The sequence below is a fragment of the Lampetra fluviatilis genome, chromosome 68 (genome assembly GCF_964198595.1).
Source record: "Lampetra fluviatilis chromosome 68, kcLamFluv1.1, whole genome shotgun sequence".
Lineage (NCBI taxonomy): Eukaryota > Metazoa > Chordata > Hyperoartia > Petromyzontiformes > Petromyzontidae > Lampetra > Lampetra fluviatilis.
The window spans coordinates 525,258-542,054 of record NC_136342.1 but is presented as its reverse complement, the minus strand read 5'-3'; positions in this window follow the sequence as shown (position 1 = coordinate 542,054).

Sequence of the window (16,797 nt, the reverse complement as noted above, 5' to 3'; positions counted from 1 at the left end):
ACTCACACACTCACCTGTACACTCACCCACACACACACTCATCCATACACTCACACACACACTCACCTGTATACTCACTCACTCACACACTCATCCAAACACTCACTCACACACTCACCTGTACACTCACCCACACACACACTCATCCAAACACTCACTCACACACTCACCTATATACTCACTCACTCACACACTCATCCATACACTCACTCACACACTCACCTGTACACTCACCCACACACACACTCATCCACACACTCACTCACACACTCACCTGTACACTCACCCACACACACACTCATCCACACACTCACACACACACTCACCTGTATACTCACTCACTCACACACTCATCCATACACTCACTCACACACTCACCTGTACACTCACCCACACACACACTCATCCATACACTCACACACACACTCACCTGTATACTCACTCACTCACACACTCATCCAAACACTCACTCACACACTCACCTGTACACTCACCCACACACACACTCATCCATACACTCACACACACACTCACCTGTATACTCACTCACTCACACACTCATCCAAACACTCACTCACACACTCACCTGTACACTCACCCACACACACACTCATCCACACACTCACTCACACACTCACCTGTACACTCACCCACACACACACTCATCCATACACTCACACACACACTCACCTGTATACAACAACCGACATTCGCCACTAAGTGGCGCTGACGTCACCACGACGCTTGTGCCAGGCCATGTGCACTTTGAGGCCACGTGAAGTATCGAATGCCCGCTGGCAGGAGGTCACGGGGCAGACCCAGGTTCCACGGGTCGAATGACGGAGATGACCGAGATGACTGGCTGATGTACCACCTGTGCCCCCTACTGTGCCAACTTGCTGTGCTTTATCCACCCGGCGCTCTGCTCGTTGTTGTGAGTGTCGCTCCTCCGCCCTCCGTTGTTGTTGGAGGGCGACTGCCTCCAACTCCCTGTCCGATGGTACAAAATACCCAGGCACACACACACAGACTCACACTCACACACAGACTCACACACATAGACTCACTCACACACACAGACTCACACACAGACTCACACACACACATATATTCACACACATAGACTCACAAACATAGACTCACACACATAGACTCACACACACACACAGACTCACACACACACATAGACTCACACACATAGACTCACAAACATAGACTCACACTCACACACATAGACTCACACACAGATTCACACACAGACTCACACACACACATAGACTCACACTCACACATAGACTCACACACATAGACTCACACACATAGACTCACACACACACATAGACTCACACTCACACATAGACTCACACTCACACACAGACTCACACACACACATAGACACACACACACACAGACTCACACACACACATAGACTCACACACACACATAGACTCACACTCACACATAGACTCACACACATAGACTCACACACATAGACTCACACACACACATAGACACACACACACACAGACTCTGTGGTGCCACAGCGACGGGGCCGCTCGGCCGAGCCAGGGAGCCGCCCGGCTTCCACCGCCGCACTGCCCCCCATCACCCCCCCCACATAAACACGCACCCGCACCCACGTAGGGCCTCGTGGTCGGGTCACCTACCCTGAGTTTTCACCCGAGGGCCCCCTAGGGGGGTTACCCCACGGTTTCTCAGGGCCAGGGAATTGGACAGGACCCTTCCCAGGCCAAGTAACACTGCGGCGCCGTGGGCGGATTTGAGATCGCACGACCACGGCGAGCTCAGAGAGCCCCGCAGTTAGAAACGCATACAAACACAAACACGGGTCAGCAAGGCAGATAGCTGGGATCAGGAACCGGGACGACTGATTGGTCGAAAGTTCAAAGGCCGGCGGGATCGCAAAAGAGCGGGAAATCCTAGGCTCAGGATTGGTCGAGAGACCAAGGCGGTCGGGACGGGGGCGCCTAGCCTTTGATGTGAATAGTTTAAAAGAAAACGCAGGGGCAGTAGGGAACTCTCTTCTTCTGGAGTTTGGACACGGGGTCAGCGACGAAGGAGTCATCGGGCGAGCCGCTAGATTGTCTGCAGGACGATCTGAGCGCCGCAAGGTCACCAAGGACTACAGACGGTATCGTGTTGCGCGCCTTACAACACCTCAGAGCGGAGGGTAGGATCCGTAGGAGAGGGTTAGTTCGGGGTAAGGACGAGTAGGAAAGCGGTTTAGCAGAGAGCGCAGCATAGAATAGGGCTACACGGCACCAGAGTGTGGGTTAGAAGCGCCTTGCTGTCCCGCACACACACACGGGTGGCTCGGTTGGTTAGCAAGGGCTAATAAAATCTCGAGCGTAGTAACAAAACCGTGTTGTTGGGTGTTTTTGGAACGTGGTATTAGCGTGCACTGCATTCGCGAGTGTGTGGTCGTTGTACGCATAAAGGCCGTGGTCTCTGTACGATTGTGCGGGTACGGAGGTGTGTGCGTTAACGCCCGGGGAGAGCACTTTTGGTGTGTTGGCGTGACTACGCAGCCGTGTGAGAGGAGAATCGTCCTTGTACGATATTTGTGTTGACGTGCACGCGCGAGTGGGGGAGGGGACGAGTCGTCGTGTCGGCGTGTGCCCCGCTTGCGTGCGCTCGTTACTTGCGTAAGCTCTCGGCGTGCGTAATCGGCGTGCCCAAGGTGCGCGATCGTAACGTGGGCGGCCAGCGCAGCGCAGAGCGGCGCAGGAGTGGGTATCGCGTGTGGAGCTGTACGCGTGTGTGCGCGCACGTTCACGACGTGTGTAACACAGGTGCGCGATCCTAACGTGAGTGGTCAGGGTTGGGTGAGTGCCGTGCAGAGCTGTGTGTGGGTGTGCGCGTGCGTGGTTATCCATGCCTGCTACGCGGACCCGCGGTGGAGGGGAATCCTCGGGTGACGGCTCCCACACCCTGGGTGAGGAGCCTAGCGGCGGTTCGCTTAGCAGCGGGGGGGCGATTGATGATGTTAGTCCGGCCGTTAGTATTATCGAGGGAGGGATCTCGGGGGCTAGCGACCCCCACAAATTGGTGTCGGAAGCGGTACGGACCCCCGCGTTACCTCACGCTAAAATAAGACTGATATTTACCGGCCGGGGGGCCCCTTCGTGGAAGGCATTCGCCCGCAATCTCTTAGGGGCCAAGGAAATTAATGGATGGACGGACGCGCAGGCAGTACGTCAACTTAATATGAATCTTGATGGGCGGGCAGCCGATTTTGTAGAAGCGTTACCCGCGAGCGCACAGACACAGCTAGAGGAGCTGATGCGCCGACTCGATCAGCGTTTTGGCACGCGTGACGAGGAGGAAGCAAAATCGGCCTTAGAGGCGCGCCGTCGCCAACCTGGCGAAGATCTCCGTGATTACGCCGAGGATGTGCGCGAGTTAACAAAGATCGCACGCCCGGGGTACGCAACTGAGGTTATTGAGGAACTGGCTGCCGAGAAAATCCAGCGGTACCTGTCTCGCACGGCGTGGTGGCAGCCAGACATGAGCTGCCCACGTCTTCCCTTTAACACCCTTGTCGAGCGCGCACGTAAGTGTGAAAGAATTCACAGCGAACGCGCGCAGCTCCGGGGGCTGGGACGAGAGCACGCCATTGCGAGCCTGCTCTCGGAAGACGAGGAGGAGGAACAGGAGCTCGCGAGGACGGTAAGGGGCCGGGAAAGAGAACCTCCAGTGTCCCGCGAGACAACCCCGGGATGGGTTGCCGGTATACAAACGGGTATAAAGGATGTCTCCGGCCAGGTAACCCAGGTAGGTGACAGGGTAACCCAGGTAGGTGACAGGGTAACCCAAGTAGACCACAAGGTAACCCAAGTACGGGCACACATGACTGCGCTGGAGACAATGGTAGAGACGGTCCAGGCCGAGGTAGGAGGATTAACTGGGAGAGTGGCTCGACTGGAGGCAGAGTCGGGGCAGCGGCGTGCCGGAGGGGGGATAGGGAACGGACGGGGGGGCTCCTACGGGACGGCCCCCCGTGCGTGTTACCTGTGTGACCGGCGAGGGCATCTCGTGAGAGACTGTCCGCAGATCGCCCGCGCTAGAAACGCGCCGGGGTTAAACCCCAACGCCCCCTAGAGAGTGGACCATCTGGGGGTGCATTCGAAGCGGTCCCGATGCAAAAAGACGGTAATAATGGCGAGCGAGTGATCTCCACACAGGTTCCAACAACAACGCCCACGGAAACGGTGACTCCTGGCGACTGGCTACGGGAGCTGGTGGCGGGGATCACGGGGGCCACGTCGCTGGTGGAAGGGGAGGTAAACGGAGTGCGTACCCGAATTCTGCTGGACACGGGGGCGGTGGCCTCGCTCGTGAGCGCAGCGCACTGCAGCGCGATCGGGGTCGACGTGCGTCACCTGCAGGCACCGGACCGCGCGCTGCACACGGCGAGCGGAGCCGGAATGGGGCTGCTGGGGAGAGCCACCCTAGAGGTCCGCATAGGCAGTCAGGTGTGCACCCAGGAGTTCTACGTGTCGAGTGCGTTGTGTCACGAGTGTATCGCAGGTACCGACCTCTTAGAACGGCTGGGACTCAACGTGCAACCCCGCCAGCGATGCGCCACCATGGAGAGCAACGGCGAGCGGATACCGTTCCTGGGACGAGAAACAACGCGCCCCCGCTTCGCACCTGTGGCCGCTACGCTGGTGTCGGCCGTCACCATCGGGCCTCTCGCCGAGATGCTGGTGCCAGTGGCAACCCTCTCCACCGACCCAACCCACCGACCATCGGGCGAGGTAATGCTGACTCCTCACCCGGAGTTGGCATCGCGATACGGGATGGTAGGGTCAGCCACACTGGTAAACGCAGATGGGGGCCGGCTGTTTATACGTGTGTTTAACCCACACAGTACCCCGGCAATGATACGACGACGCACCCCGGTAGCCACCGTACACCCCCTGCATGCTCGCCACTCGAACGACTCGGTGTTCGCACTCTGGGCGGAGGACCCTGGCCGCCCCGAGGACAGCCAGGATCTGGCCTGGCGGGTCGGCCCGACCCCCCGAGCCGAGATTGTTCCCCTGCAGGATGCGTTACATGTGCCTTGGGCAGCCTTACCTAAGGGGGAGGCCGATCAGCTGCGCGGGTTATTGCGGGAGTACGCCGACGTGTTCAGTGAGCACGATTCGGACGTGGGCCGGACCGACCTGGTCAAGCACCAAATTGACACAGGTGCAGCCCGACCCATCAAACTCCCCGCATACCGAGTGGGCGCGCCTGAACGGACCCAGATCAAAGAGGCAGTCACGGATATGCTACGCAATAACATAATCCAGCCCTCCGCGAGCCCTTGGTCTGCCCCGGTGGTACTGGTAACGAAAAAGGACGGATCGACTCGGTTCTGCGTTGATTACCGAAAATTGAACGCAGTCACCCTCGGCGACGCTTTTCCCATCCCACGCATCGACGACACCTTCGACAGTCTCGCAGGAGCGCGGTATTTTTCCACCCTCGATCTGGCGTCCGGTTACTGGCAGGTGGAGATGACGGAGGAGGATCGGCCAAAAACAGCATTCACCACCCCGATGGGCCTGTTTGAGTTTCGAGTGTTGCCGTTCGGACTCACTAACGCGCCCGCGACGTTCCAGCGGTTGATGGAGTTGGTGATGCGGGGCTTGCAGTGGGAACAGTGCCTGATTTACCTGGACGACGTAATAGTGTTCAGTAGGTCGCTGTCCGAACACTGGTCCAGGCTGCGGGAAGTATTCCAGCGCCTGCGAGCAGCCCATCTCAAGCTCAAGCCACGTAAGTGTTACATTGCGCAACGCGAGGTGGGGTACCTCGGACACCGAGTCAGCGAGGCAGGGGTGAGCACCGATCCCGAGAAGGTGCGTGCCGTAGTGGATTGGCCGCGGCCGAGGAACCTGACGGAGATCAGGTCATTCTTGGGACTCGCCACTTATTACCGTCGATTTGTAAAGGGATTCAGTGAGATTGCACGCCCCCTCACCCAACTCACCTCCCCTAAGAACCCCTATCAGTGGTCGGAGGCCTGCCAGACGGCTTTCACCACACTCAAAGACCACCTCACCCACACCCCCACCTTGGCTTTCCCAGATTTCACCACCGATTTTATTTTGGACACTGACGCCTGCAGCAGTGGGCTGGGCGCGGTGCTGTCGCAAGTGCAGGGTGGGACGGAGCGGGTCATCGCGTACGCCAGTCGGACCCTGAGCGGGGCCGAACTGAACTATTGTGTAACCCGTCAGGAACTGTATGCTGTAATTTTCGCGTGTAAACAGTTCCGACCGTACTTGTACGGCAGGAAATGTCGTGTGCGCACCGATCATTATGCACTGCAGTTCCTCCTTACATTCAAGGAACCGCGGGGGCAGATGGCTCGATGGCTGGCGCAGCTGCAGGAGTACAACCTGCAGATCGAGTACCGAGCGGGGCGGACACACGCGAACGCGGACGCCTTGTCAAGACGGCCCGCGGTGCGCGCTGAGACGAGGGAGGGAGACGCCTGCCCGTGCTTCACGGGGGGACGCTGCCGCCAGGCAGCAGAACCCAAGGAGCGCGCGGAAACTAAACTCCCCCCCCCGAGAGAGAGTGCAGTGTGCGCCACAGAGACCCTCGCAGGTGGCACTGAGGATCCCGTCGACCGCCCGGCAAGCGCGGGACCCGCGGCTCGGGACCCGATCGGACGGACCCAGGAGGACGTCGGCTGTGCCTTCCCGGGCCTAAACGACGAGCAGCTGAGACAGACCCAGCAGCGAGATCCGGATCTGGCGGCAGTGGAGGCGGCACTGCGGGAGGAAAAGAGCGCCCTACCAGGACCCTGGAGCGGTTTGTATGCCCGGTTGTGTGTACAGAACGGAGTGGTACGGGAGTTAACCGAGGCCGGCCAGCCGGGGTGTATCTGTGTTCCTGCCCAGGTGCGACCCCAGCTGCTACGACTGGTACACGACCACCCGCTCGGGGGCCATGATGGGGAACGGCGCACCCGGGAGACTCTGCGTCGCCAGTATCTCTGGCCTAAATTGGCGCAAGATGTGGCCGCCTGGGTGCAGGGCTGCCGGGCCTGTCAGCAGTGTGGGCAAAAGCCGGCGAGGTACCAGGTACCCCTGAGGCCGTTCCGAGTCAGTCGGACGAATCAGTTGGTCGGAATCGACCTGCAAGGGCCCTTTCCACGATCCCACCGGGGCAACCGATATATTCTTGTAGCGGTGGAGTACTTCACCCGCTACCCCGTGGCGGTGGCTATCCCGGATAAAACAGCCCTCGTAGTGGCCCGGGCCTTCGTGGAAAACTACGTACTTAAGTGCGGGATCCCCGAACGAGTCATTACCGACCAGGGTAGTGAATTCGAGGCCGAACTATTCCAGGCGCTGTGCCGAGAGTTCGGGATCCAGAAGGACCGAACCACGGCATATCACCCCCAGGCGAACGGGATGGTAGAGAGGATGAACCAGACTCTGGCCGGGAAGCTTAAACGCATGGCGGCCGCGAATCAACAGGACTGGGACGAACACCTCCCCTATGCCCTGTTCGCCTACACCACCGCCGTTCACACATCTACAGGACAGACCCCGTTCCTAATGATGTTTGGTCGCGAGTCTCGCCTGCCCGCAGATCTGCTGTTCGGTGTCCCTCCGCCGCAACGGGAGGAAGGGAGCCACCCCGTGGAGCACTTGCTGGAGACCCTGCGAGGGGCCAGGGGCCGAGCCTACCCGCACGGAGAGGCCGCGCACCAGCGGCAAGAGCAGGGCGCCCGACCCCGTATGGAGCCCCCCTTCTACACTGCGGGCTCCGAGGTGTGGCTGTACACTCCCCGCGTCGGTGCCGGACAGGTGGGGAAGCTGACCACCTACTGGCGAGGACCCTGGATTGTGAGACGGCAGATCTCACCATGGACGGTGCTGATTCAGGGAGGAGAGAGGGGCCGGGAGATGGTGGTCAACATCCGCCGACTGAAGCCGTGGCGAGCAGCCCCCGAGGGGGGGAGCCCCGCCGTCCAAGTACCCCGAAACCCCGGGGTCCCCCTACCCCCCGTGCCCGGGGGCCTCGCGCAGTATATGGGCCCCACGGAGCCCCGGGCTCCGAGGGGCCCCGGGCGGGGCCGGGGGGTGACGAGGACGGCGACCCTTAAACCCCACCGCCTCTGAGTTTGTTCCCCAGCCCGCAGGTGCCAGAGACCGAGGGGAGCCGTTGGAATGGAGGAGGAGACCACCGCCGGAGCCCCAGGAGACGGAGCCGCCACCCCCGAGGCCAGCCACAAGGGCCGGGCGAATCCCGCGGACCCCGCGGCGATACCTCGTGGGGGCAACCCAGGCGAGGTGCTCCAGTCAACCCGGGACGGGGACTGGCACCCCGGGGGGCTATGTGGTGCCACAGCGACGGGGCCGCTCGGCCGAGCCAGGGAGCCGCCCGGCTTCCACCGCCGCACTGCCCCCCATCACCCCCCCCACATAAACACGCACCCGCACCCACGTAGGGCCTCGTGGTCGGGTCACCTACCCTGAGTTTTCACCCGAGGGCCCCCTAGGGGGGTTACCCCACGGTTTCTCAGGGCCAGGGAATTGGACAGGACCCTTCCCAGGCCAAGTAACACTGCGGCGCCGTGGGCGGATTTGAGATCGCACGACCACGGCGAGCTCAGAGAGCCCCGCAGTTAGAAACGCATACAAACACAAACACGGGTCAGCAAGGCAGATAGCTGGGATCAGGAACCGGGACGACTGATTGGTCGAAAGTTCAAAGGCCGGCGGGATCGCAAAAGAGCGGGAAATCCTAGGCTCAGGATTGGTCGAGAGACCAAGGCGGTCGGGACGGGGGCGCCTAGCCTTTGATGTGAATAGTTTAAAATAAAACGCAGGGGCAGTAGGGAACTCTCTTCTTCTGGAGTTTGGACACGGGGTCAGCGACGAAGGAGTCATCGGGCGAGCCGCTAGATTGTCTGCAGGACGATCTGAGCGCCGCAAGGTCACCAAGGACTACAGACGGTATCGTGTTGCGCGCCTTACAACACCTCAGAGCGGAGGGTAGGATCCGTAGGAGAGGGTTAGTTCGGGGTAAGGACGAGTAGGAAAGCGGTTTAGCAGAGAGCACAGCATAGAATAGGGCTACACGGCACCAGAGTGTGGGTTAGAAGCGCCTTGCTGTCCCGCACACACACACGGGTGGCTCGGTTGGTTAGCAAGGGCTAATAAAATCTCGAGCGTAGTAACAAAACCGTGTTGTTGGGTGTTTTTGGAACGTGGTATTAGCGTGCACTGCATTCGCGAGTGTGTGGTCGTTGTACGCATAAAGGCCGTGGTCTCTGTACGATTGTGCGGGTACGGAGGTGTGTGCGTTAACGCCCGGGGAGAGCACTTTTGGTGTGTTGGCGTGACTACGCAGCCGTGTGAGAGGAGAATCGTCCTTGTACGATATTTGTGTTGACGTGCACGCGCGAGTGGGGGAGGGGACGAGTCGTCGTGTCGGCGTGTGCCCCGCTTGCGTGCGCTCGTTACTTGCGTAAGCTCTCGGCGTGCGTAATCGGCGTGCCCAAGGTGCGCGATCGTAACGTGGGCGGCCAGCGCAGCGCAGAGCGGCGCAGGAGTGGGTATCGCGTGTGGAGCTGTACGCGTGTGTGCGCGCACGTTCACGACGTGTGTAACACAGGTGCGCGATCCTAACGTGAGTGGTCAGGGTTGGGTGAGTGCCGTGCAGAGCTGTGTGTGGGTGTGCGCGTGCGTGGTTATCCATGCCTGCTACGCGGACCCGCGGTGGAGGGGAATCCTCGGGTGACGGCTCCCACACCCTGGGTGAGGAGCCTAGCGGCGGTTCGCTTAGCAGCGGGGGGGCGATTGATGATGTTAGTCCGGCCGTTAGTATTATCGAGGGAGGGATCTCGGGGGCTAGCGACCCCCACAACTCACACACACACATAGACTCACACACACACATAGACTCACAACACTCACCCGTGTACTCACCCTTTACACTCACCAATGCAGCCTTCACTATATATCTATACACGTGAACTTCAAATGGGATTGTTGTCTATTTTTATTTTTATTTAAATCAAAAACACGCAACGATATCGACACCGTGGGCAGCCGTGTTCACTTGGGAACGCTGCGAGTGAGGGCGTTCCACACATTGAGAGGGATGGACAGCAAATAGAGACACCCAGACCCAGGGCTCGAACCCAGGCTCTCAGTGTCTCTGACACGGCCACTGTGAACCCACTGAGAGAGAGAGACACCCAGACCCAGGGCTCGAACCCAGGGTCTCTGTGTCTCTGGCACGGCCATTGTGAACCCACTGAGAGAGAGACACCCAGACCCAGGGCTCGAACCCAGGGTCTCTGTGTCTCTGACACGGCCACTGTGAACCCACTGAGAGAGAGACATCCAGACCCAGGGCTCGAACCCAGGGTCTCTGTGTCTCTGACACGGGCTAGGGATTGAACCCAGCGATGACGGCGTTGGGAGCCGACTCATGTCCCGTGCCTGCTGCTGCTGCTGTTGCCGCTGCTGCCTGCTGCTGGTCACGTTGGGAAGCCTCCAGTAGACAAGGCACAGCTGCAGGAACACGGAGCCGACAACAGGGGGCAGAATGTCACGTCAAAGTCAGTCATCGGCAAGTATTTCCAACGCAATGACTCGTTACGGGGGGAAGGTGGGGGTGGAACGCTGTTCAGGCTTTGGGGTCGTGAAATATTTTTTGGCGTGAGGCCTTGCTGGGAATTCATTCATTTCGTTCCTTGATTTTTTTCACACATCTCGTTCATTATTTAATTCACTTCGTTCATTCTTTCGCTTATTTCGTTCATGTTTTCATTCGGTTCGCTCATTCGGTTCATTCTTTCACCCATCTCGTTAATTATTTCATTAATTTCGTTCATTCTTTCAATTCATTTAGTTCATTCTTTCGTACATTTTGTTCATTCCCTTCGTTGATTCTTTCATTCATTTCGTCCACTCTTTCACACGCATAGCTCGTTATTTAGGAAATATAGTTCATTATTTAATTAATTTCGCTCGTGCTTTCGTTCATTCTCTTCGTTCATTCTTCAAATAGGCTCGTTCATGATTTCGTTCATTCTTTCACACACCTCGTTCAATATTTAACTAATTTCGTTCGGTCTGTCATTCATTTCGTCCATTCTTTCATTTCAATAAGTTCAATTTCGTTCATCCTCTCCGTTATTTCTTCCATCCATTTCATTAATTCTTCCAATCCGTCTCGTTCATTCGTTCAATGTATGTTGTTCATCCGTCCACAACATTCGATCGCTCGCTCGTCGTGCCAAGTCGGCGCATCATCGTCGTCATCATCATCGTCGTCATCATCGTCATCATCATCGTCGTCGTCATCATCGTCGTCGTCGTCGTCATTGTCGTCGTCATCGTCGTCGAGGTGGTCAACATCTCCTGGCCACCGCGGGGCCCAGGTGGGTCGTGGTGGGGGGGGGCAGGTGGGTCGTGGTGGGGGGGGGCAGGTGGGTCGTGGTGGGGGGGGGCAGGTGGGTCGTGGTGGGGGGGGCAGGTGGGTCATGGTGGGGGGGGGGCAGGTGGGTCGTGGTGGGGGGGGGCAGGTGGGTCGTGGTGGGGGGGGCAGGTGGGTCGTGGTGGGGGGGGGGCAGGTGGGTCGTGGTGGGGGGAGGGCAGGTGGGTCGTGGTGGGGGGGGGCAGGTGGGTCGTGGTGGGGGGGGCAGGTGGGTCATGGTGGGGGGGGGGCAGGTGGGTCGTGGTGGGGGGGGGCAGGTGGGTCATGGTGGGGGGGGGGGCATGTGGGTCGTGGTGGGGGGGGGCAGGTGGGTCATGGTGGGGGGGGCCCAGGTGGGTCGTGGTGGGGGGGGGGGCAGGTGGGTCGTGGTGGGGGGGGGCAGGTGGGTCGTGGTGGGGGGGGGCAGGTGGGTCGTGGTGGGGGGGGGGGCAGGTGGGTCGTGGTGGGGGGGGGGCAGGTGGGTCGTGGTGGGGGGGGGCAGGTGGGTCGTGGTGGGGGGGGCAGGTGGGTCGTGGTGGGGGGGGCAGGTGGGTCGTTGTGGGGGGGGGCAGGTGGGTCGTGGTGGGGGGGCAGGTGGGTCGTGGTGGGGGGGGGGCAGGTGGGTCGTGGTGGTGGGGGGGTCCACGTGGGTCGTGGTGGGGGGGGGCAGGTGGGTCGTGGTGGGGGGGGGCAGGTGGGTCGTGGTGGGGGGGGGGGTCCAGGTGGGTCGTGGTGGGGGGGGCAGGTGGGTCGTGGTGGGAAGGGGCAGGTGGGTCGTGGTGGGGGGGGGGGCAGGTGGGTCGTGGTGGGGGGGGGCAGGTGGGTCGTGGTGGGGGGGGGGCAGGTGGGTCGTGGTGGGGGGGGCAGGTGGGTCGTGGTGGGGGGGGCAGGTGGGTCGTTGTGGGGGGGGGCAGGTGGGTCGTGGTGGGGGGGGGGCAGGTGGGTCGTGGTGGGGGGGGGGCAGGTGGGTCGTGGTGGTGGGGGGGTCCACGTGGGTCGTGGTGGGGGGGGGCAGGTGGGTCGTGGTGGGGGGGGGCAGGTGGGTCGTGGTGGGGGGGGGGTCCAGGTGGGTCGTGGTGGGGGGGGGCAGGTGGGTCGTGGTGGGGGGGGGGGCAGGTGGGTCGTGGTGGGGGGGGGGGCAGGTGGGTCGTGGTGGGGGGGGGGCAGGTGGGTCGTGGTGGGGGGGGGCAGGTGGGTCGTGGTGGGGGGGGCAGGTGGGTCGTGGTGGGGGGGGCAGGTGGGTCGTTGTGGGGGGGGGCAGGTGGGTCGTGGTGGGGGGGGGGCAGGTGGGTCGTGGTGGGGGGGGGCAGGTGGGTCGTGGTGGTGGGGGGGTCCACGTGGGTCGTGGTGGGGGGGGGCAGGTGGGTCGTGGTGGGGGGGGGCAGGTGGGTCGTGGTGGGGGGGGGGTCCAGGTGGGTCGTGGTGGGGGGGGGGCAGGTGGTCGTGGTGGGGGGGAGGTCCAGGAGGTGGGTCGTGGTGGGGGGGGTCCACGTGGGTCGTGGTGGGGGGGGTCTCAGCACGCACCTGCGCAGGCTGCCGGCTCGCCGCTCCACGCGCCGCCTGCGCCGCACTCCCGGAGCGGCGACCCGCGCAGCACGAAGCCCACGTGACACCCCGACACGCACAGCCTGGCGACACCACCACCAGTGCCACCACCACCAGTGCCACCACCACCAGTGCCACCACCACCAGTGCCACCACCACCAGTGCCACCACCACCAGTGCCACCACCACCAGTGCCACCACCACCAGTGCCACCACCACCACCACCAATGCCACCACCGCAGCATCGCACGTGGCCATGCTCAGGCGCGGGCAGCACGGGGCAGGGGCGAGACGTGGGGGGCGGGGCAGCTGTAGCAGCTGTGGCAGGGGCAGCTGTAGCAGCAGCTGTAGGGGCAGCTGTGTCAGGGGCGGCTGTAGCAGCTGTGTCAGGAGGGGCTGTGTATGAACAGCAGGCAGCAGCAGTAGCAACAGAAGTCGCAGCAGTGGCAGCAGAGGTAGCAGCAGCAGTAGCAGCAAGCGTAGTCACAGTAGCAGTAGCAGCAGCGGAAGCAGCAGTAATCACGGCAGTAGCGCTAATAGCAGCAGTAGTAGTAGTAGCAGCAGCAGTAGCAGCAGTAGGAGTAGCAGCAGTAGTAGCAGTAGTAGAAGTAGTATCAGTAGAAGTAGCAGCAGTAGTAGAAGTAGTAGCAGTAGAAGCAACAGCAGAAGCAATAGGAGTAATCACAGTAGTAGTAGCAGCAGTAGCAGCAGCAGTAGAAGCTGTGATAGCAGCAGCAGTAGCAGCAGCAGTAGCAGAAGTAGCAGCAGTAGAAGTAGCAGCAGGAGAAGCAGCAATAGAAGATGGGATAGCAGCAGCAGCAGGAGCAGCAGCAGTAGCAGAAGTAGCAGCAGTAGAAGTAGCAGCAGTAGCAGCAGCAGTAGCAGCTGGGATAGCAGCAGCAGGAGCAGCAGCATTATCACAAGCACAGTCATTTGCATAACCATCACGATCATCATCATCAACGTGGGCACAGCAGCTCACTCACCAGTGGCGTCATTCATCACCAGCCATGGCCTATCCACTGCTGGGTGAAGGCCTATCCACAGTGTAGCCATGTTAACCCCACCACTCACTCCCCTACACACCGATGGACATTCCACATTGATATGCCTGGGGCTGAGTCCATCCATAGGACAAACACCACCGTTGATCGTCCACCCCCCCCCCCTTCCACCACCCACTCACCCCGGAGAGAGGGAGCGATGATTGCCTCCACGTCAACCTCAGAGCATTCAATCCCTGGCCCAGCCAATGGGAGGCAGTGAGCGTTGTGTCTATAGGACCTGGCCCAGCCAATGGGAGGCAGTGAGCGTTGTGTCTATAGGACCTGGCCCAGCCAATGGGAGGCAGAGAGCGTTGTGTCTATAGGACCTGGCCCAGCCAATGGGAGACAGAGAGCGTTGTGTCTATAGGACCTGGCCCAGCCAATGGGAGACAGAGTAGCGTTGTGTCTATAGGACCTGGCCCAGCCAATGGGAGACAGAGAAGCGTTGTGTCTATAGGACCTGGCCCAGCCAATGGGAGGCAGAGAGCGTTGTGTCTATAGGACCTGGCCCAGCCAATGGGAGACAGAGTAGCGTTGTGTCTATAGGACCTGGCCCAGCCAATGGGAGGCAGAGTAGCGTTGTGTCTATAGGACCTGGCCCAGCCAATGGGAGACAGAGAAGCGTTGTGTCTATAGGACCTGGCCCAGCCAATGGGAGACAGAGAGCGTTGTGTCTATAGGACCTGGCCCAGCCAATGAGAGGCAGAGAAGCGTTGTGTCTATAGGACCTGGCCCAGCCAATGGGAGACCGAGTAGCGTTGTGTCTATAGGACCTGGCCCAGCCAATGGGAGGCAGAGAGCGTTGTGTCTATAGGACCTGGCCCAGCCAATGGGAGACCGAGTAGCGTTGTGTCTATAGGACCTGGCCCAGCCAATGGGAGACAGAGAGCGTTGTGTCTATAGGACCTGGCCCAGCCAATGGGAGACCGAGTAGCGTTGTGTCTATAGGACCTGGCCCAGCCAATGGGAGGCAGAGAGCGTTGTGTCTATAGGACCTGGCCCAGCCAATGGGAGGCAGAGTAGCGTTGTGTCTATAGGACCTGGCCCAGCCAATGGGAGACCGAGTAGCGTTGTGTCTATAGGACCTGGCCCAGCCAATGGGAGGCAGAGTGGCGTTGTGTCTATAGGACCTGTCCCAGCCAATAGAGATTCATAGAGATCCATAGAGGCCAATGAAGACTCGTAGAGACCCAATAGAGACTCATTGAGACCCGGATACTCATAGAGAATCATCGAGACTCATAGATACCCATAGAGACTGAGAAACCCATAGGAACTCCCCCATGGAGACTGAGAGAGACTCATAGACACCCATAGAGACTCCCCCATAGATACCCATAGAGACTCATAGACACCCATAGAGACTCCCCCATATATACCCACGTGCAAAACGAACACAGGATCATTATTAGTATTACGATATTACTATTATTAAAAAGAAGAAACCACGTGGCACTTACATGAGGGGGCAGCACTAGTCCGAGGTGCGGCCATTTTCTCGCAGGCCACTCCATCGTAGCCCTCCCAGCATGCACAGCGGCGGCCCTGGAAGACCTCCACGCAGTCGCCCTGCCCGGAGCACGCCCCGGGCTCGCAGGAGTCTGCGGACCATTGAGGACATTGTGGAGATTGTGGAGATTGTGGAGATTGTGGAGATTGTGGAGATTGTGGAGATTGTGGACATCGTGGAGATTGTGGAGATTGTGGAGATTGTGGACATTGTGGACAGTGTGAAGATTGTGGAGATTGTGGAGATTGTGGACATTGTGGAGATTGTGGAGATTGTGGAGATTGTGGACATTGTGGACATTGTGGAGATTGTGGACATCGTGGAGATTGTGGAGATTGTGGAGATTGTGGACATTGTGGACATTGTGAAGATTGTGGAGATTGTGGAGATTGTGGACATTGTGGAGATTGTGGACATCGTGGAGATTGTGGAGATTGTGGAGATTGTGGAGATTGTGGACATTGTGAAGATTGTGGAGATTGTGGATATTGTGGAGATTGTGGACATCGTGGAGATTGTGGAGATTGTGGAGATTGTGGACATTGTGGACATTGTGAAGATTGTGGAGATTGTGGAGATTGTGGACATTGTGGAGATTGTGGACATCGTGGAGATTGTGGAGATTGTGGAGATTGTGGAGATTGTGGACATTGTGGACGTTGTGAAGATTGTGGACATTGTGGAGATTGTGGACATCGTGGAGATTGTGGAGATTGTGGAGATTGTGGAGATTGTGGACATTGTGGAGATTGAGGACATTCTGGACACACCGCGTCAACCCACACAGTTTATTCCGTGCTCTGTACAGGGAAATTGAGTTTTCACGTCCGTGCAGCGTGCAGCTGTTTCAATATAATAATGTTTGTGTCTATTTGTTTGTGTTTCTCCCTTGTGATGGGACTTTGTAGGATGAACGTTGAGAGTTACGAGGGGCACGGGGAGTGACCAGTAAGGTCTGACTTGGTCTGTAGTCAGTCGGGCACCGATAAGGGGTTGACGGGTCGTCGCGGACCACGTGGAGGATGATGGGGCACGGGACACGGGGATTGGTTGGGATCATTTCGATTATTCGGCGTCTCGAGAAGTTGTCTGATGCTGTAAATTTGCACGTGACGATGACGACGATGATGGGCCACTCTGTTTAGCGCTGTCGTTTGCGGTGGTCATGTAGCTTCTGAACAATAAGTGGATGCCTCAGTGGGCGTCGCCTGTGTAGCATGGGGATGGTTGAGT